Consider the following 22,573-nt stretch of genomic DNA (forward strand, 5'->3'; position numbering starts at 1 on the left):
CCCCTTGGCGCCAAGTCCTGCACTAAGTGGCAGATGTGAGACACCAGGTCCCTAGACATGCCCAGTCACCGGTGACACTGGTTTTCAGTCATCTGCAGGAATGGCAGGCGGTGTCTATAGGCCCTGGGTGTCATTAGGCACTGACCAGCCATGGCTCACTGTCGCTCCTGGGCAGTGTGTGCAGGAGCCCCTGATGCCCCTTCTTCATGAGATTGCTGCTCCTGCCTTTGCGCAGCCAGGAGCCTCAGTCTCTCTCTCCTCAGTATTCTACAGTCTCTGTAGGCTATCAGGCAGACAGCTAGGTCACCAGGATCCATGATTCTGACGTAGTCCTCCTGCAGCATGAAAGAGATGACCCTCGGATGGCCAGAGATGAGTGCGCTGCATGGCTGCCCTGTCAACCTGCGACATGGGGGATACGGGTTCATACCAGGATGGTGAGATTGCAAGGGGCTGTGAGCACCTTCAGAAGTGACTGCTACATAGCCAGCATTGACAAGGAGATTGTACAATGTGTGCAGTCCAAACTGCTCCACGGTCCAGTAAGACTCGAAGTCTGTGCTGGGGCCGGGGTGGGGGGAGGGGGTAAGCTATGGAGCACTTGGTGGCCCTTTGATGCCTCTGCATTGATTGCCTGGGCCCGAGCACAACCCCAATCATATCACTGAGGCCGCGCCTGATTTGTCTCAGTTGCAGAGGCATGGTCAGTCTATACAGGTGTCCCTAATGCGTGGCTGCTTCAGTCACATCGTTTGCCTGTGCATGGGATGCAAAACCAGGCCAGCACTTGACCTCCCCGCTATCACTGCCAATGCTCACCTCCAAGGTTGGCCAGCACTTACCCGAAGGTGACAGTGTAGTGGTATTGTCACTGGACTAGTAATCCAGAGACCCAGGGTAATGCTCTGGGGACCAGGGTTCAAATCTTACCACAGCAGATGGTGGAATTTGAATTCAATAAAAATCTTGAATTAAAAGTCTAATGGTGACCATGAAACTATTGTCGATTGGTGTAAAAACCCATCTGGTTCACCAATGCCCTTTAGGGAAGGAAATTTGTCGTCCTTACCTGACCTGATCTGGCCTACAAGTGACTCCAGACCAACAGCAATGTGGTTGACTCTGAAATGGCTGAACAAGCCACTCAGTTGTAACAAACCGCTACAAAGACACAAAAAAGGAATGAAACTGGACGGACCACCTGGCATTGGCCTAGGCACCGGAAACGACAATGGCAATCACAGCCCTGTCAACCCTGAGAAGTCTTTCTTAATAACATCTAGGGGCCAGTGCAAAAATTGGGAGACTAGACTAGTCAAGCAATAGCCTGATATAGTCATCCTCACAGAATCATACCTTACAAATAATGTCCCAGATTCCACCACCGGCAGGACAGACCCAGCAGAGGCGGCAGCACCGTGGTATACAGTCGGGAGGGAGTTGCCCTGGGAGTCCTCAACATTGACTCCAGACTCCATGAAGTCTCATGGCATCAGATCAAACATGGACAAGGAAACCTCCTGCTGATTACCACGTACTGCCCTCCCTCAGCTGATGAATCAGTGCTCCTCCATGTTGAGCATCACACTTGGAGGAAGCACTGAGGTGGCAAGGGCACAGACTGTTCTCTGGATGGGGGACTTCAATATCAATCACCAAGAGTGGCTCGGTAGCACCACTACCTACCAAGCTAGCCGAGTCCTGAATGACATAGCTGTTAGGCTGGGTCAGTGGCAGGTAGTGAGGGAACCAACAAAAGGGAAAAACATCCTTGACCTCATCCTCACCAACCTGCCAGCCTCAGATACATCTGTCCATGACAGTATCAGTAGGAGTGATCACTGCACAGTCATTGTGTAGATGAAGTCCCACTGTCACATTGAGGATACTCTCCATTGTGTTGTGTGGCACTACCGCCGTGCTAAATGGGATAGATTTTGAACAGATCTAGCAACTCAAGACTGGGCATCTATGAGGCACTGTGGGCCATCAGCAGCAGCAGAATTGTACTTGAACACAATCTGTAACCTCATGGCCCGGCATATCCCCCACTCTACCATTACCATCAGCAAGGGGATCAACCCTGGTTCAATGAAGAGTACAGGAGGGCTTACCAGGAGCAGCACCAGGCATACCTAAATATGAGGAGTCAACCTGGTGAAGCTATAAAACACGACTACTTTCGTGCCAAACAGCATAAGCAGCAAGTGATGGACAGATCTAAGGTCTGCAGTCCTGCCATATCCACTCATGAATGGTGGTGGGCAATTAAACAACTCACTGGAGGAGGAGGCTCCACAAATATCCCCATCCTCAATGATGGAGGAGCCCAGAACAGCAGTGCAAAAGATAAGGCTGAAGGATTTGCAAAAATCTTCAGCCAGAAGTGCCGAGTGGATGATCCATCTCGGCCTACTCCGGAGGTCCCTAGCATCACAGATGCCAGTATTCAGCCAATTTAATTCACTCCACATGATATCAAGAAACAACTGAAGGCACTGGATACCGCAAAGGCTATGGGCCCTGACAACATTCCGGCAATAGTATTGAAGAGTTATGCTCCAGAACTTGCCGCGCCCCTAGCCAAGCTGTTCCAGTACAACTACAACACTGGCATCTACCTGGCTATGTGAAAAATTACCCAGGTACGTCCTGTACACAAAAAGCAGGACAAATCCAACCCAGCCAATTACTGCCCCATCAGCCTACTATCGATCATCAGTAAAGTGATGGAAGAGATCATTCAACATTGCTATCAAGTGGCACTTGCTTAGCAATAACCTTCTAACTGATTCCCAGTTTGGGTTCCGCCAGGGCCACTCAGCCCCTGACCTCGTTACAGCTTTGTTCAAACATGGACAAAAAAGCTGAACTCCAGAGGTGAGGTGAGAGTGACTGCCCTTGACATCAAGGCAGCATTTGAACAAGTGTAGCATCAAGAAGCCCTAACAAAACTGGAATCAATGGGAATCAGGGGGAAAACTCTCCACTGGTTGGAGTCATACCTAGCACAAAGGAAGATGGTTGTGGTTGTTGGAGGTCAGTCATCTCAGCTCCAGGACATCACTGCAGGCGTTCCTCAGGGTAGTGTCCTCAGCCCAGCCATCTTCAGCTGCTTCATCAATGACCTTCCTTCCATCATCAGGTCAGAAGTGGGTAAGTTCGCTGATGATTGCACAATGTTCAGTACCATTCACAACTCCTCAGATACTGAAGCAGCCCATGTCCAAATGCAGCAAGACCTGGACAATATCCAGGCTTGGGCTGACAAGTGGCAAGTAACATTCGTGCCACACGAGTGTCAGGCAATGGCCATCTCCAACAAGAGAGAATCTAACCATTACCCCTTGACATTCAATGGCATTACTGTCACTGAATCCCTCACTATCAACAACCTGGGGGTTGCCATTGATCAGAAACTAAGCTCGGCTAGCCATATAAATACTGTGGGTACAAGACCGGGTCAGAATCCAGAGATGAGTAACTCACCTATTGACTCCCCAAAACCTGTCTACTATCTGCAAGGCACAAGTCAGGAGTGTGATGGAATACTGCCCACTTGCCTGGATGAGTGCAGCTCCCACAACACTCAAGAAGCTGGAAAAAGCAGCCCACTTGATTGGCACCACATCCACAAACATTCACTTCCTCCTCCACCATTGCACAGTAGCAGCAGTGTGTACCATCTACAAGATGCACTGCAGGAATTCACCAAGGCTGCTTTGACAGCACCTTCCAAACCCACGACTACTACCACGTAGAAGGACAAGGGCAGCAGATATGTGGGAACACCACCACCTGGAAGATCCCCTCTAAGTCACTCAACACCCTGATTTGGAAACATATCGGCCGTTCCTTCACTGTCGCTGGGTCAAAATCCTGGAACTCCCTTCCTAACAGCACTGTGGGTGTACCTACACCACATGGACTGCAGCAGTTCAAGGCAGCAGTTCACCACCACCTTCTCAAGGGCAACTAGGGATGGGTAATAAATGCTCGTCCAGCCAACAAAGCCCACATCCTGTAGATGAATAAAAAAAAAAGTGCTTCCCACCTCCAGCAGTCGCCTCCGAGGCTGGCCAACACTTGCCACCGGACACACCCCCAGCAGTTCCCTATGCGGCCAGACATCAGTTGCCCCCCAATTTGTCAATAGCACTTAAGTTAAATTGGAATGAGCTTTTCACTTAGAAATGAATTCACAATGCAAGGCAACATGATCGCCAAGTCCCCTCAGGTATTTAGTGAAAACGACAAATCCGTTCAATGATGTAATGCCGAGGGTTCAGAGACCAGTTTTACTACCGGCCTCGTTCAGTGCCCTGCGCTCTAAGGAAGAAAGTAGAGCAAGAGAATTGAGACTGAGAACATTGGGTGGAATCGTCCCAGATTTGCACTTAGTGTGGTAGCGGGTGGGAAAAACGCCATTTCACCGTCAGGCTGCAATGACGATTCTTACGTCGTAGCGTCTCAATCCCGCCTCATTAATTATGCATTCCCGGGGAACATGCTGTTTCCATGGCGGGCGGGCTCTCATTCACCGCCACGCCATCGCCTCGCCGCTTCATCACGTCGGGTACCATATTTAAAGTACAGCCGCGCGCACACCGCTCAGTGCTTCCAGCCCACAACTGCTGCAGAGAAGACATGGCCTGGAAAGACAAGAAGACTGCAGCCTCCCTTGGTTTAACGACATGTCCCTTTTGGATGCAGTGGAGGCTCATCGTGATGTCCTCTACTCCCGGTCTGGCCTCAGGATTGGCAGCAACATCACAAATCCAGCATGGGAGGCAGTGGTGGTGAGCGCCAACGGCTCACAAAAGAGGACAGCCACCCAGTGTTGAAAAAGGATAAATGATCTCCTCTGTTCCGCTAGGGTAAGTCACTCTTCTCGTCACTGTCAACTCACACACTCACAAACCCATCGCACATTCACAGGGATCTCACTCACTGCCAGTTCTTGGACATCATCGTTCACTCTCTCACACTCACCTTCATTGTCCACATCCTGTCTAAGGGACCACTCACACCCACACTTATCATCTGGCCTGGCAGGCTTCCTGTTTAAACCCTTTGAATCTCTATCCATGCAGGACAAGCTGGCACCCTGCAAGAGGGAGAGGTCACAGAACAGTGGGAGGAGTACCTGAAATCAAGGTCCCCGTGGACTTTGTAAACAGAGCCATCCAACTGGGTGGTGAGGATCTGGACCAGTCCTGTGCTGACAGTGATGTCGGCGCTGGTCTACCAAGTGAGGATCCAGCAGTGCAACATCTATTGGACAACCATGCCATGAGTGATGTGTCCTGTTCTGCAGTTCCCTGCCATGCACTAATTATCTCCCCTTGCTTTCACAGGCACATCTGCCAAACAGCCAACAGAGTCCACAATCCAGGGCCTCCAATCAAGTCCCGAAGAAACCTCTGAAGAGGAATCTGAAAGCACCTTCATTGAAAACCCGTCACAGCATTCACCCAAACCCTCCACCAGTGCAGAGACACACACCTCTGTGGGGCCTGGTTTTAGAGTCCTCTTGGGATCACAATCTGGCGAGTACGTCGCACTGCCTGATCCACAGCAGGTGGCAGCAGGGATTTCCCAGGTCTATGATACTCAGAGGATTGCTGGAGGCCAGAAATCTGCTGAATCTGAGTCAGATGACGAGCCTCTGGAACTGGTCACAAACTGCTGGAGCTGCAAAGGCAAGCTCAGGAACACAAGGAAGGGATGCTCACTGTACTCCTCAGATTGCAAGGCACAGTGGAGGACTCCATCTGCTTTCTGGCTGAGGCGATAGTACCGGCATGCCAACCCACCGAGGGCAACACTGGCAGGATGGTGGCCAACATGGAGACCTTGGTCCAGGTCATCGCTCCTCCACTGCTGCACGGGCTGAAGTCCATCACTGATGCCATAGTTGGCCTCCAACAGTGTGTATGTGAGAGGGGTGTGGAGCAGCTCAATCTCACTCCAGCTACCCCTTCGCCTCAAGGAGTCAGCCAGGGGCCCTTGGGCACCCATAGGGAGGAGGATCAGCAGGCGTATCCTCGGGTCCATCCATCCATGTGACTCCGAGAGTGTCTGTCCATCCGAATTCTTTCTTCCTGTGACCTCAGCGACCACAGGCTGAGGAGAATGCCACAGCCACATAGCAGCATCCCAAACGCAGGCCGGGACACTACAGGTCTTGACCCTCTATATGACGCCCAGCAAGGTCATCACAAACAGGGTGTCACAGTCAGCAGGCTGTCTCTGCTGTGGATGTCCAGGGAACACCAAGACATCTTAGCAGGGTTAGGAATGTTAAGAAAATATAGTTGCTGTTAGTCACTTGTACACAATGTTCACTATTGTCAATAAACTCCCAAGAATGTCTCCCTGCCTGTGACTCCTTGTTCTGATGAGCAGTGTTCATCTCACTCAGATGTTAAAACATTTTGTATAAGATAAAGGCCAGTGCTTCAGACCAGGGCCTCTTCCCTGTGCTTAGTGTAACCTTCAGGCCAAATTGATGGCCTTCACACTCCCAGGGCACATTACTGATTCCTGCACCTTGGCGGTGTTTGCTATTGCTATTGCTGCATAATGTCATGGACGAGCGTCACAGAGTTCCGTCATTCTCTCTGTGTGCTTTAAGTGGGGCTGGCCCCCCCAATCTCTTCAGCATCTGTGACCAGCGACACTGTGCTCCTGAAGGGTACAGGTGCTGAAGGATCAGGTGCATTTAAAGTTTCACCGCTGCGTCTCCATGATGTGAACCTGATCACAGAGCGCAAGAAAGCTGCCCTCCACCAGACAGGAGTCAGATATTCACAGAGGCTGTGTGAAAAACTGTGGCCTGTCCCCGCTGCATCTCGTCACGATCCTCCTGGGATTGAGAAAATATTAGGGCCTCTGCTGTGTCTCCATGACTGCAGCCTTATCACAGAGGGTATGTGTGCTACCATTAGCCAGACTGGAGTCAAACGTTCACAGATGCAATGTGAGGATCTATGGGGTCACCTCACTGCATGTCGTCATCATCCTCCACAAATCTGGCAGTTATGAGGGTCTCCGGCATGTGCCTGCTTCGTCTGGCCAGTGCGATGGCTTCATCACTGTTATCGTCTCCTTCAAGAAACTCCTCACCCTCATCCCCATCGACATCCTCCTCATCAGTGGAGACCTCCAGCTCCTCCATCTCCTCCTTAGTCAGCTCCTCTCCCCATTGCAGTGTCAGGTTGTAAAGGGCACAGCAGGTGATGACAATGCGTGACACCCTCTGTGGACTGTATTGCAGGGCTCCACCAGACCGGTCCAGGCACCAGAACCTCATTTTCAGCATCCCGATGGCTTGCTCCAGCAAGGTGCGAGTTGCAGCATGAACTTCATTATACCGTCGTTCTGCTGCAGTCTGAGGCTGCCACATGGGTGTCATCAGACACATCCTCTGTGGGTAGCCCTTGTCCCCGAGGAACATTCCCTGCAGGTTCTGTGGACCCTGGAAGATGTCAGGGATCTGTGACCGACTGAGAATGTAGGAGTCATGGACACTCCCTGGAAACCGTGCGCACACCTGCAGGATGTGTTTCTGGTGGTCGCACACCAGCTGCACATTCAGCGAATGGAACTCTTTGCGTTTAATGCAGTTGACTGCTTCTTGGGATAGAGATCAGAGCACCATGTGAGTGCAGTCCATCACATCCTGCACCTGTGGGAAACCTGAGACCTGGGTGAATCCAATCACTCTTGCGCCCAGCCTGCCCTGGTCCTGGGCAAAACTCAAAATACAAAAAGGTTTGTACCCTCACGAAGATGGTTTTCCTAACCTCATGGATGCATTTGCGTGTGGAGGCTTGTGATATTGTACAGAGGTCACCTATGGGGCCCTGAAAGGAGCCATTGCCGTAAAAATTGAGCACCATGGTTACTTTCACGGCCACTGGCAGTGGATGCCCTTCATGTGTCTGTAATGCCAAATCCTACAGCAGCTGGCAGGTGTGATTGACCAGTTTCCTAGACATGCGCAGTCTTCAGTGGCACTTGTTCTTGGTCACCTGCAGGAATGAAAGGGGGTGTCTATAGATCTGGGTCAAGCTAGGCACCGACCGACAGCGGCATGTGTGGGTGCCCCGGCAGCCCCTACTTCCTGAGGGTGCTGCCCCTCCCTCTGTACAGCCAGGAGCCTCCATTGCTCTCTTTTCCTTCTTCTCTATAGGCCCCCAGGCATACAGCTATTTCACCAGGCTCCATGCTTCTGACATACTCCTCCTGCAGGATGAAAGAGACAGATGTGTGGGTTAGCTTGGATGTTCCAAGAACCTCTCCTGGGTAAGTCAGAAGGTCATCTCGGAGACTTCTGGTCACTTGGATGGTCAGAGTTTAGAGTGCTGCATGGCTGCAAGGAACCCCACCCACCTCCACTCCACTCCACCTGACCGATTGGCGGCAGCTTTGCCCACTGGACTAAATGCTGTGCTCTCAGCTCAGGCACAGACATTCTCCTAACCCGCGCTGCAAGGCTGTACTGTTAACTTGAACCATGGGGGAGACTGGTCCAAACCAGGATGATGACATTGCAAGGACCTGTGAGGAACTCCACCAGTGAGTGTTCCATGGCCAGCGTCTGCAGGTACAACGTGTCCAGTTGTCCAACTGTTCTGCAGTCCACTAACATGTTCATTAGTTTGCAGTCTGCGCCTGAATGGTGAAAAGCTCTGGAGAACTTGGTGGCACTTTCATGCCTCAACGTTGCTTGAGTGGGCAGATAAGCTAGAGTCCCGACTCCACACACGTCAATGTGGCTGCGTCTGAACTGTCTCCGCTGCAGAGGAATGGTCACTTTATATAAGGTTTCCCTAATGTGTGGCCACTTCCCTCCCCCACCCCTCACCAGGCACCACCATCATAGTAAGGCAGCCTTTGTGCCCCTCCACCCCCCACCTCCCAATTCACTTTAACCTCAGGGCAGCCCTTGCCCCCCCCTCCTCAACTTGCCTCAGCAGCAGTGCAGCCTTTACCAACACCTCCCCAACTCACCTCAATTGCAGGGAAGCGCTTGCCCCCCCACCACCTCCACCAACACGCCACAGCCTTGAAGTCCAACAAGCGACCTTCATGAGTGCTGCGCAACATTACTGTGCACTCACCTCCGAGTTCCCTCGAAGTGCAGCCCGCCAAGTGCATACCTTAAACCTGCTGTTGTGAAACACGTTGGCATGCAATCACATCGACAAGGGTGGATGATCCAGTGGCGGGGGTGGGGGGGAGGGGGTTTGGTGGTGTGGGGGAGGTGTGGGAGGAATGATTCCAGTGGGCCAGCCTTATGCAGATGTGTTACAATTAGGTTCCCGATGTCCACTGGCAGGAAATGTATCTGATTATTAATACACACATGAGTCTATTTCAGTTTCATAGGCTGACATTTAATGTTTCTTGAGCCTCCAGAATTTTTCAAGGGGTAATGTGCCAAATTTTGCAAGGAATTCAGAGAGTGGTGCGTTAGTTGGATGACATACTTATTTCAGCTACAAACAGGCAGGCCCATGATGACAAGGTGAATAAAGTGCTCCAACCTCTGGAAAAGCATGGAGTTCTGGCGAAGGTCCACAGGTGTGAAATGTTTCAAAACTCTGCAGACTATTTGGGTCACAGGATAGAGGAAGGTTGATCACATCTTACTTGAGGTAATGTTCAAGCAGTAAGAGATGTGCCACACCCTCAGAATATCTCTCAGCTCAGATCTTTTTTGAGCTTAGTGAATTAATACGGTGAAATCATACCAAATTTGGCAACTTTACTGCATCCCTTGAATGAACTCTTGAGGAAAGGTGTTCCATGGAATTGGACAAGGGAGTGTGACCAGGCATTCCAGTTGTATAAAGGTAAATTGGTAGGTGGTGCAATGCTTGTACATTACGATGTGTTGAAAAAGATTGTGTGCATGTGTTGCCTGTCCATACAGAGTAGGTGGTATGATCTCTCATGTGTTGGGTAGTAGTGAGGAGAGACCAATTGCCTTTGTCTCAGGCGTCCTGAGTGCTAGTGAGTGAAATTATGCTCAGGTGGAACATGTAACCTTGACTTTGATTTAAGATTCCATAAGTACCTGTATGGTCATAGTTTCACAATCTAAACTGATCATAAGCCATTGATAGCTATTTTGAACCCAAAGTCTCCAATGCCCACTTTAGCTGCAGCCTAAATACGGGGCAGAATTTTCTGTTTGACCTGTGGTGGGGGGAAGGGCTCCGCACATCCGTGGGTAAAATGATGCGTGGTGACATCGGGCGAGCGTCCAGAAGGCACCACGCGCCATCGCGATATTTCGCTGGGCGGGCATGCGATGAAGTCCGACACATGCCCACCATTAATTAACCAGCCACTAATGGCCCTTTACTGTTCAATCGACACTGATTTTTCAGTGCCCGGTCAAACTTCGGGTCGGCACCCACCTGCGCCCACTCCCAGTCTGCACCCCCCCGCCAGACAGAAAATTCTGCCCACAGAGTCGGGCGTTGACTTTGTCCGCTTATCAATATGATGTTAACTACAGACAACCGGAAGATCATTGAAATGCCGATATAATGTCTACATTACCATCCCATCTAAGGTAGAACCAAACAAGGAAGAAGTATTTTTTTTGCACATGGATGTCTTGCCAGTTACTGTTGATGACATTGGTGGAAAAACTCACAGAAGTCTGCGTATTGGCAAGGGTGAATGACTATATCGCAAATGGTGGCCAACACAGATACTGGATTTAAAAATCAAGCTATTTTTTATGCACCAGAGTGAGTTGTCAGCTGGTACTGGTTGTGCTATGTTGGGGAGTCAGGGTTGTCACTTCTGAAAGGTACAGATCATAGTTGCTATGTGATCTTCGTGAACAAAATTTAAAGATGAGCTGGACGGAGAGTCTAGTGAGAAGCTATTTTTGGTGGCTGGGGCTAGCTGGTGAAATCTGGTCTGTGATCCTGCCATTTTCCTCTAAGGGCTCGGAAGCCACATTTGCTCCCGATGGCACAACCCACGGCATGCTGGTAAAATTCCAACGAGAGAGTAGGCTGAAATATGAGAAAGCATTCCTATTGAAGGTGTCAGCTTGCTAACACAAGTGACAACCAGGCTGAATATGAAAAGTTCAGAGGGGGAGTGAAAAAAGGAATAAGAGAGGCAAAGAGAGAGTATGAGAAGAGAATGGCAGCTAATATAAAAGGAAATCCCAAAGTATTCTAAGGGAATATAAAAAGAGTAAAGTGTAGTAAAAGGATAGGTGAGGCTGATTAGGGATGAAAAAGGGGATGTATTCATGGAGGCAGGAGGCAAATTTGAGGTATTAAATGAATATTTGGTTTCTGCCTTTACCAAGGAAGAAGATGATGCCAAAGTTATAGTGAAAGAGGAGGTAGTTGAGACACCAGTTTGGCTAAAATTTGAATGAGAAGAATTATTAGAAAAACTGGCTGTACTTAACATTGTTAAGTCTTCAGGACAGGAGGGGTTGCATCCAAGGATACTAAAGGAAGTAAGAGGAGTGAAAATTCTGGAAGAACTGCCAATGATCTTTCAAACCTCCTTAGATACAGGGGTGGTGCCAGAGGACTGGGGAATTGTTAATGTCATACCTTATTCCAAAAAGGGTGTATGGAAAAACCCAGCAACTACTATTAATGTTGCAATCCTGGCACAATGAAGTGCATGCTCTAGTTATAAGTGAGAGCAGCTGTTGCTAATTGGGGAAAGGTTAGGGCATCATTACTAAGTATATGGAAGAACTGGTTTCTACCTGCGTAGGGAAGGAATAGGAAGCCTGTGCCTGTGTTCTCTGGGTTATGTGAATAAACCCATGTTAAGGAAAGATTGGCTCAAGATTCCTTTTTTGCTCAGTGAATGAGCAGAGAATTATAACAACTACAGGCCGGTCAGTTTCACCTTGGTAGTGGGAAAGCTTTTAGAAGTGACAATCCAAGACAAAATTAACAGTCACCTGAGCAAGTAGTGAAAGCCAGCATGGATTTTTAAAGGACAAATTGTGTTTAACTAACTTAATTGTTCTTTGCGGATAGAAGGAGAATGTCCAGACATTGCACCTTTTCCAACTAAACAAAAGCTTGGGGGACAGCCATTCCCTGGTTCATTCCCCAAGGCAATGCCTTGACTGATCAGAATTGACCTACCTGGTTTGAATTTAAACAAAAGCTGGCAGTTCATTGTTCTCTGCTACGTTCTCCATGGCAATGCCTCTACCAATCAGTCTCCACTTCCCAACCAATCAACGCTCTCTTCTCATGCAGTATAAATTGTTGTTCCCTTTACTGTTGGTTTCTCTTGTGAGCTGTCTTGATGAGTGCAAGATAAAAAAACTTCAACAGCGTGTCTTTTTTGAGCAATAACTTGAGATTTTTTGATGAGGTAATAGGAAGGCTCCACGAGATTAATGTGGTTGATATGGCATACAGGAATTCCAAAAGACATTTGATAAAGTGCCACATAATAGACATGCCAGAAAAGTTGAAGCCCATGGAATAAAATGGACTGCAGAAGTATAGATATGAAGTTTGCCGAGTGATAGGAAACAGAAATCACGAGAGAACAGTTGTTTTTTGAACTGGAGGAAGATATACAGTGGGTTTCACCAGTGCTTGGTATTAGGGTCACTGCTTTTCATGATAAACATTGATGACCTAGAATTGGTGTAAAAGGGTACAATTTCAAAATTTGCAGATGACACAGAAATTGGAATTTTTGTAAACTGTCTACGTATACTTTGACAGGCTGGTGGAATGGGCAGACAGGTAGCAGATGAAATTTAAAGTAGAGTAGTGTGAAATGATAAATTTTGGTAGAATGAACAAGGAAAGGCAATATTTTAAAAAAAGGATGCAATTCTAAAGTTGGTGTAGGAACAGAGACACCTGGAGATAAATTACTAAAGGTGGCAGGGCAGGGGAAGAAAGTGGCTAAAAGAGCATATGGGATTTAGGCTTTATAAATAAAGGCATAGAATGCAAAAGTAAGGGAGTTATGATGAACATTTATAAAACACTAATTTGGCCTCAGCTGGAGTATTGTGTCCATTTCTACGCTCCACACTTCAGAAAGGATGTGAACACTTTAGAGAAGGTGCAGGAAATATTTATGAGAATGGTTCTAGGGATGAAGGAGTTCAGTTATGTGAATAGATTGGAGAAGTTGGGGATGTTCTCCTTAGAAAAGAAAGGTTGAGAGGAGGTTTGATAGAAGTGTTCAATGTCATGAGTGGTCCAGACAGGATGGATAGAGAGAGATACTGTTACCATTAGTGGAAGGTGTAGATTAGAGGGTTAACATCAGAAGCACATGATGCTGTTGTATTGATGATGTAAAATTACATGATGGAGTAACAGAAATCTGGAGAGAAGAGAAGTTCCAACCTCGTGCAGAGGTCTTTACATGTATATAGTAACTGTAAATAAAGAGTTATGGTTTTAAGAAACTATAGTCTTAAGCAGCCTTTTTGAGGGAGAGTAGACAAACCCTAAAGAACCCATCTAGACTCTGAATATATGACGAAACATATTGGCAGTGGACAGTGAGTAAAAGATGCAGAAAAACTCCAAGAAAAGTCTAAAGACCTGACAAGCCTTGAGATCCTTGAAAGAAGGATGAAAGAAGCAGACAGAAGGCTCTTCAAAAAAGTTGGAGCATTGCGGCTGCAACAGATGCAAGCTGAGACACAGACTCAGAGGCTGGACAGCAGTGAGCACAGACCAGAATTACAAGCAATACCAGTGAAGCAACAACAAGTTCAGAGTTTGGTACAAGCAAGGAATCTATACTGCTACTCCCAGAACCTTCCAGAAGCGCTGAAGGCTCACAACAAGCTCAGCACTGGGACAACTGGAGAAAAAGGTTTTCCAGGTTATAGAACTGCTTCTAGTTTAAACAAAAAGGAACAAAAGGACCAGGTCAGTACTTTACTCTATGTAGTTGGAGCTAGTGCCATTGACATAAAAGCAAGACAGGGAGTTGATGGGACTTCAAGCTCTTACAGTGAAGTAGGCAAACGTTCGATTCATATTTCAGCATTTACAAAAATTTAGCTATAGAATGGGCAAAGTTTAACAAGTGAAAACAAAGGCCAGGCAAGAGCATGGATTCATTCATCAATGATCTAGGCAGGCTGGCAGAAAATTGTGGCTACAGAATATTAAGGGAAGGATTGATTTGTGATCACTCATTAGTTGGGGTCTTGGATGAAGCTCTGTTAGGTCTTTTGCAAACAAGAGAAGATCTAACTTTAATTAAGGCAGAACAAATCGCAAGACAAACTGAGCTCAGAAAGCAAAATAGAACATTTGTTCGCAGGGAAAGTGAGGTCCTTGGAAATGAATGAGCGAGGTCGTTCAGTATATTGACCAGAAGAGGGAAAGTCTGCCAAAACAGAAGCTCACGAAAGCAGGGAAAAGCGCACCAACCGCCATCTTGAAACACCCTCAGTGTGGCTTGAAAAACCTGTATCAGTGGGAAGAATGCCCAGCAGGGGGAGCAGAGTGCCACAATTGTGGGGAGTTGGGACATTCTAAAATTGTCTGCCGATCTAAAACGCAGCCTGCACAAAGAAGGAAAAGGTATTAAAGCCACATCAAGTACAAGAAGTGGAAGAACCACAGAAAAAAGGAAATAGCTTTCCTAAGAGAAGTACATGGAACAGAAAATAAATATTGGCGCATTAACTTGAAGAGGATGGACACCCCGCAGTGTTTGAATTAGGAATCAGGGCAGGTGTTTCAGTCTTATCTAATGTAGTAAACTGGTTTAAACTTATGACATTCATCCATCCAGTTACAAGGTCCAGGTGGGACTACACTGAAAGCCATAGTATAACACATAGCAAAATTAAAATAAAGGAGTAGCGAAATCATTGGGCCTCTGTATGTCATATAGAACCAAAAACAATTGTTAATGAGCAGGAAAGCTTGCTTATAATTGAAGCTGGCCTGGAAAGGTTGATGAAGTTGTTGATGAGCAGTACAGTAGCACATTCAGGAATGAATTTCCAAGATTATTTACGGGCTTGGTAAAACTGAATATCATGTTACCCTAACAGTTGATGCTGAACCAATTTGTCTCTTCACACTGAGGAAAGTCCCTCAGCCATTCTGGACAAAGTCAAGGGTGAAGTTGAGCACATGCTTCAGCAGGGGGCTTATCTCTCCATTAACCATACTGACAAAGTGTGTTCTGGAATGGTCACAGTCCAAAGCCAAACAGCTCAATTAGAACCTGTGTGGATTTAACTCAACTAAACAAATCAGTGGAATGTGAAATCCATCCGATAGCCTCAGTGGTTGAAAGTCTTGCTAAACTAGCTAAAAATACCCTATTCACCAAATTAGATGCAAGCAATGAATTTTGGCAGTTGCCTCTGGATAAAGAATCCAGACAGCTGACCAATTTTATAATTGTCACTTTAATGGATTACCATTTGGAATTTTTGTCTGGTCCAGAAATATTCCAGAGAACAATGTCTCAAACCTGAGAAGGCATGGAGGGAATAATATGCCATAAGGATGACATATTTGTACATGGCTTGACGAAGGAAGAGTGTGACCATAGAATGAAAGCAGCCCTGAAAGTCTACAGGCAGCAGGTTTGACAATGAATGGCAAATGTGAATTTGCAAAACCTATGATTAAATTTTTAGGGCACATCTTGCAAGTCTCAGGTACAACAGCTGACCCACAGGAATCAAAGGTGATTAGAGAGTTTCCACAGCCCAGGAACATTATAGAAGCTACAGAGATTCCAAGGAATGGTCAACCAAGTAGGCAAGTTCCTACCAAATTTGGCAGAAACCAATGAGTCATTGAGACAGCTGTTGAGACAAGATCAATAGTGATGCTGGAATGTGGATCAACAAAATGCTTCTGGGATGTTCAAAAATCTTCTAATTTCCGCAGAGATTTTAGTGCACTACAATCCAGAATTGCCAACCATAGTAACAGCAAATATATTGTCTACAGGCCTGGGTGCTGTCTTATTCCAGGTACAAAGGGACGGTAAACATAGACCAGTCCATTGTGCCTCAAGATCACTCACAGGCACAGAAAAAAAGGTATGCTACAATTGAGAAGGAAGCATTGGCAACAACATGGGAGCGTGAGTGGTTTTCAGTCTACATGATGGAATTGCAGTTTAAAATTGAAACTGACCATAAGCCATTAGTCACTGTTCTGAACATGAAGGAGATTGCGAATTCAACACTTCAGGCTGAGACTACTGAGGTATGATTCAGTAACTGAGAATGCTCAAGGGAAGTACCAGACAACAGCAGATGTACCATCAAGAATACCAGTTGAAGAAAACAAAATGGAAGATTTCATTAAGGAAGTGGAAGCGTATACATCACTCATTACTAAACACCTACCAGCTACTGCAAAGAAATTGCTGGAGATAAAACAAGCACAACAGCAAGATGATAAAAAGTATCCAGATAGGGAAATATTGTCTGGAAGGATGGCCATACTATACCCATAACAATTGAGTACTACACCAGCCCTTCGAACAAAGAAAGAACCTCACAATCCTTGGTGATCTATTAACTTTTAATGACAGGGTAGTCATTCCAAGAACACTTTGGTTTGATATTTTCCAAAAAATTCATTAAGGTCACTAAGGAATAGCAAAATGTCGAGCAAGAGACCAGCAATCAGTCTGGTGGCCAGGCTTTAACCATTCTATTGAAGAACTAATTTCAACTTGTCTTACTTGTGCAATGAACAGACAAGATCAAAGAGAACAATTGTCACCATCCACGTTTCCATCAAGGCCATGGGAGAGCCTGGGGATGGGGTTAGTTGACTTTTAAGGCAAGGTATTTCTTATTATCACTGATTACTACTCCAGATGGATTGAAGTGAACAGATTACACAGCATCACAGTAGAAGCAGTCATTCATTCACTGAAGAGAAGCTCCGCGTTCTGGGCGTTGTAGCTGTAAATAAGGAGTTATGGTTTTAACAAACCTGTGCTGGAAAATGTATAGAAGCCAACCAAACCTATGGAAACCAACTGTGAATGAGATCAGGCCTCAGCTGTGGCACACTTGGTCCAAAATAGCCTGCTCATATTAGCTGTCTAGATTCACTTAGGCAACTGGCATGGCAGGGAATCTGTACAAGCAGGGAGGTACAGACTTGTAGAAATATTCCAGGGTTTGAACAAAGTAACTATAAATCTCTGCAGGCAGACACAAATGTCCCGAAAAGTTATGCAAGTCATGCATGAATCTATCGACTGTACAGATTTCCTGTCATCACCATCCATGAGAATGTAACACAGCAGGCGAGCATTCAGGAACTGGGTGCTACGAATAAAATGTTTCTGAAAGGAAAGTCGTACATACTGAATGAAATTACTGACTACACTTGAGCCCAAAGCGCAGCGGAGAGTTGACAGTTACAAAAAGGACAAGATTGCATCATAACAGCTAAAACCTAGGGACGAGCGAGGTTTTCTGAGGTCACCCCTTCAAACGTTGACTTATCCTCCAAAAACCTGCAGTCAATATTTGTGTGAATGACTTTATCAGATTACATTTATTTTTAAAAATAGGGCATGTTTTCATCCAAAGAAAACAGGCCGCTGGTTGTGATGTTAGCAGATGTTAGATCTTGTGCCTGCTAACAGCACAAGCTGGGGCTTACTGCCCATCAATCAGGAAATAATCATAGCTATTTTTTTCCTAATTTATGTAGCTTTTTTTAAATCTTTCATGGGATGTAGGCATTGATGGCAAGGCCAGCATTCATTTCCTGTCTCTAATTACCCTGGAGAAGATGGAGGTGAGCTGCTTTCTTGAACCGCTGCAAGTAATGTGGTGTAGGTACGTCCACAGAGCTGTTAGGAAGAGACTTCCATGAATTTGATCCTGTGACAATGAAGGAATGGTGATATAATTCCAAATTAGGTTGGTGCTTGGCTTGGAGGGAAAATTGCAAGTAGTGTGTTCTCATGAGTCCACTGCCCTTGACCTTCTAGGTGGTAGAGGTTGGAAGTTTGGAAAGTGCTGTCGAAGAAGCCTTGGTAAGTGTGGTAGTGCATCTTGTAGATGGTACACACTGCTGCCACTCGGTGCGTCGGTGGTGGAGGGAATGAATGTTTATGTTGGTGGATGGAGTGTCAACCAAGCGGATCACTTTGTTCAGGATGATGTTGAGTTTCTTAAGTGTTGCTGGAGCAGCAGTCAGCCAAGCAAGTGGAGAGGGTTCCATCACGCTCCTGACTTGTGCCTTGTTGATGGAGAGACAGGCTTTCAGGAGTCAGGAGGTGAGTCATGCACCTCAGAATTCCCAGTCTTTGATCTGCTGTTGTAGTACAGTATTTAAATGGATGGTCCAGTTCAATTTCTGGTCAATGGTAACCCACCGGATGTTGATAGTGGGGGACTCAGTGATGGTAATGCCATTGAATGTCAAGGGGAGATGGTTAGATTCTCTCTTGTTGGAAATGGTCATTGCCTGGCACTTGTGTGGCATGAATATTGTGGCATGAATGGTCATTGCCTGGCATTTGTGTGGCCACTTATCTGCCCAAATCTGGATGTTGTCCCAGTCTTGTTCCATATGGACACGGACTGCTTCATTATCTGAGGAGTTGTGGATGGTATTAAATATTGCGCAACCATCAGCAATCATCTCCGCTTCTGAACTTATGATAAAACCATAAGACCATAAGAGAGAGGAGCAGAAATTAGGCCATTCGGCCCATCGAGTCTGCTCTGCCATTCAATCATGGCTGATAAGTTTCTCAACCCCATTCTCCCACCTTCTCCCCGTAACCTTTGATCCCTTTACTAATCAAGAACCTATCTATCTCGGTCTTAAATACACTCAATGACCTGGCCTCCACAGCCTTCTGTGGCAATGAATTCCAAAGATTCACCACTCTCTGGCTAAAGAAGTTTCTCCTCATCTCTGTTCTAAAAGGTCTTCCCTGTACTCTGAGGCTGTGCCCTCGGGTCCTAGTCTCTCCTACTAATGGAAACATCTTCTCCACATCCACTCTATCCAGGACTTTCAGTATTCTGTAAGTTTCAATCAGATCCCACCTCATCCTTCCAAACTCCATTGAGTATAGACCCAGAGTCCTCAAACGTTCCTCATATGTTAAGCCTTTCATTCTTGGGATCGTTCTCGTGAACCTCTTCTGGACCCTCTCCAGGGCCAGAACATCCTTCCTGAGGTACAGGGCCCAAAATTACTCACAATATTCTAAATGTGGTCTGACCAGAGTCTTATAAAGCCTCAGCAGCACATCCTTGCTTTTATATTCTAGCCCTCTCGAAATAAATGCCAACATTGCATTTGCCTTCCTAACTACCACGTTAACCTGCAAGTTAACCTTAAGAGAATCCTGGACTAGGACTCCCAAGTCCCTTTGCACTCTAGATTTCTGAATTCTCTTCCCATTTAGAAAATAGTCTATGCCTCTATTCTTGCTACCAAAGTGCATGACCTCGCACTTCCCCACGTTGTATTCCATCTGCTACTTCTTTGCCCATTCTCCTAACCTGTCCAAATCCTTCTGCAGCCTCCCCGCATCCTCAATACTACCTGTCCCTCCACCTATCTTTGTATCATCTGCAAACTTAGCCAGGATGCCCTCAGTTCCTTCACCTAGATCATTAATGTATAAAGTGAAAAGTTGTGGTCCCAACACTGACCCCTGCGGAACTCCGCTAGTCATCGGCCGCCATCTTGAGAAGGACCCCCTTATCCCCACTCTCTGCCTCCTGTCAGACAGCCAACCTATCCATGCTAGTACCTTGCCTCTAACACCATGGGCTCTTATCTTGTGTGCAGCACCTTGTCAAAGGCCTTCTGGAAATCCAAGTAGATAACATCCATTGGCTCTCCTTTGTCTAACCTACTCGTTACCTCCTCAAAGAATTCTAACAGATTTGTCAGGCATGACCTCCCCTTGATGAAACCATGCTGACTTTGCCCTATTTTACTATGCACTTCCAAGTATTCTGAAATCTCATCCTTAATAATGGACTCTAAAATCTTACTAACGACCGAGGTCAGGCTAATCGGCCTGTAATTTCCCATCTTTTGCCTCACTCCCTTCTTAAACAGGGGGTTACATTATCGATTTTCCAGTCCTCTGGGACCCTCCCTGACTCTAGTGATTCCTGAAAGATCACCACTAACGCCTCCACTATCTCTTCAGCTATCTCCTTCAGAACTCTGGGGTGTAATCCATCTGGTCCAGGTGATTTATCCGCCTTCAGACCTTTCAGTTTTCCTAGCACCTTCTCCTTGGTAATGGCCACCATACTCACCCCTGCCCCCCCTACTCTCTTGAACTTTGGGGATGTTACTTCCACCGTGAAGACTGATGCAAATTACTTATTCAGTTCCTCCACCATTTCTTTGTTCCCCACTACTACTTCTCTAGCATCATTTTCCTGTGGCCCAATGTCCACTTTTGCCTCTCTCCTACCCTTTATATTTCTAAAAAAAACTCATGCAATCTTCTTTTATTTTACTGGCTAGTTTACCCTCATATTTAATATTCTCCCTCCTTATTTCTTTTTTAGTTGTCCTCTGTTGGTCTTTGTAGGCTTCCCAATTCCCTGGCTTCCCACTGCTCTTCGCCGCATTGTATGCTTTCTTTTTAGCTTTTATGCTGTCCCTAACTTCCCTTGTCAGAAATGGTTGCCTCGTCCTCCCTTTAGTATGCTTCTTCTTCCTAGGGATGAATCTTTGCTGTGTCTCCCAACTTACTCCTAGAAACTCCTGCCATTGCTGTTCTACTGTCTTTCCTGCTAGGCTCATCTCCCAGTCAATTCTGGCCAGCTCCTCCCTCATGCCTCTGTAGTTGCCTTTATTCAACTGTAATACTGTTACATCTGATTCCAGCTTTTTCCTCTCAAATTGCGGGGTAAATTCTATCATATTATGGTCACTTCCTCCTCAGGGTTCTTTCACCTTAAGCTCCCTTATCAAATCTGCCTCATTACACATCACTAAATCTAGAATTGCCTGTTCCCTAGTGGGCTGCACCACAAGCTGCTCCAAAAAGCCATCTCGTAGACGTTCCACAAATTCCTTGTCTTGGGATCCACTACCAACCTGATTTTCCCAGTCTACCTGCATATTGAAATCCTCCATGAACACTGTAACCTTGTCTTTCTTACACACCTTTTCTATCTCCTGGTGTATCTTGTGCCCCACATCCTGACTACTGTTTGGAGGCCTGTACATAACTCCCATTATGGATTTTTTACCTTTGCGGTTCCTCAACTCTACCCACACAGATTCTACATCATCTGACCCTATGTTATTTCTTGCTATCGATTTAATTTAACTTCTTACTAACAAAGCAACCCCACCCCCTCTGCCAACCTGCCTATCTTTTCGATAGGATGTATATCCTTGGATATTTAGCTCCCAGTCCTGATCCCCTTGCAGCCATAATGCCCACCACATCATACCTGCCAATTTCAATCTGCACCACAAGAATGATGGAGGGAAGGTCATTGATGAAGCAGCTGGAGATGGTTGGGCTTAGGACACTACCCTGAGGAACTCCTGCAGTGTTGCCCTGGGACTGAGATGATCAATTTCCAACAATGACGATCAACTCCTTTTGTGCTAGGTATGACTCCAACCACTGGAGAGTTTTCCCTTGAATCCCAGTGACTTAAATTTTGCCAAGGCTCCTTGGTACCGCACTTTGTCAACTGCTGCCTTGATGTTAAGGGCAGTCACTCTCACTTCACCTCTTGACTTCAGCTCTTTTGTCCATGTTTGAACCAAGGCTGTAATGAGGTCGGGAGTTGAATGGCCCTGGTGGAACCCAAACTGAGTGTCAGTGAGCAGGTTATTGCTGAGTAAGTGCCGCTTTTTGCATGGTTGACAACACTTTCCACCACTTTGCTGATGATAAAGCAGATGCTGATGGTGCGGTAATTGGCCGGTTTGGATTTGTCCTGCTTTTTGTAGGCAAGACTCATAATGGGCAATTTTCCACATTGTAGGGTTGGATGCCAGTGTTGCAGCTGTACTGGAGCAGCTTGGCTAGGGGTATGGCTAGTTCCGGAACACAAGTCTTCAGTACTATTGCCAGAATGTTGTCAAGGCCCACAGCCTTTGCAGTATCCAATGCTTTCAGCCATGCCTTGATATCATGTGGAGTGAATCAAACTGGCTGAAGATTGGCATCTGTGATGCTGGGGAACTCAGGAGGATGCCAAGATGGATCTTCCACTTGGCACCTCAGACTGAAAATGGTTGTAAATGGTTCAGCCTTGTCTTTTGTACTGATATGCTGGGCCTCCCCATTATTGAGGACGGGGGTAATTTGTGGAGCCTTCTCCTCCAGTTCCTTGTTTAATTGTCCAACACCATTCATGACTAGATATGGCTGGACTGCAGAGCATTGATCTGATCTGTTGGCTGTGGGATCACTTAGCTCTGTCTGTCACATGCTGCTTCACAGTTTGGCATGCAAGTAGTGCAGTGTTGTAGCTTCATCAGCTTGACACCTCACTTTTAAGTATGCCTAGTGCTGTTCCTGGAATTCCCTCCTGCACTCTTCATTG

This window comes from Carcharodon carcharias, chromosome 14 (genome assembly GCF_017639515.1).
Source record: "Carcharodon carcharias isolate sCarCar2 chromosome 14, sCarCar2.pri, whole genome shotgun sequence".
Classification (NCBI taxonomy): domain Eukaryota; kingdom Metazoa; phylum Chordata; class Chondrichthyes; order Lamniformes; family Lamnidae; genus Carcharodon; species Carcharodon carcharias.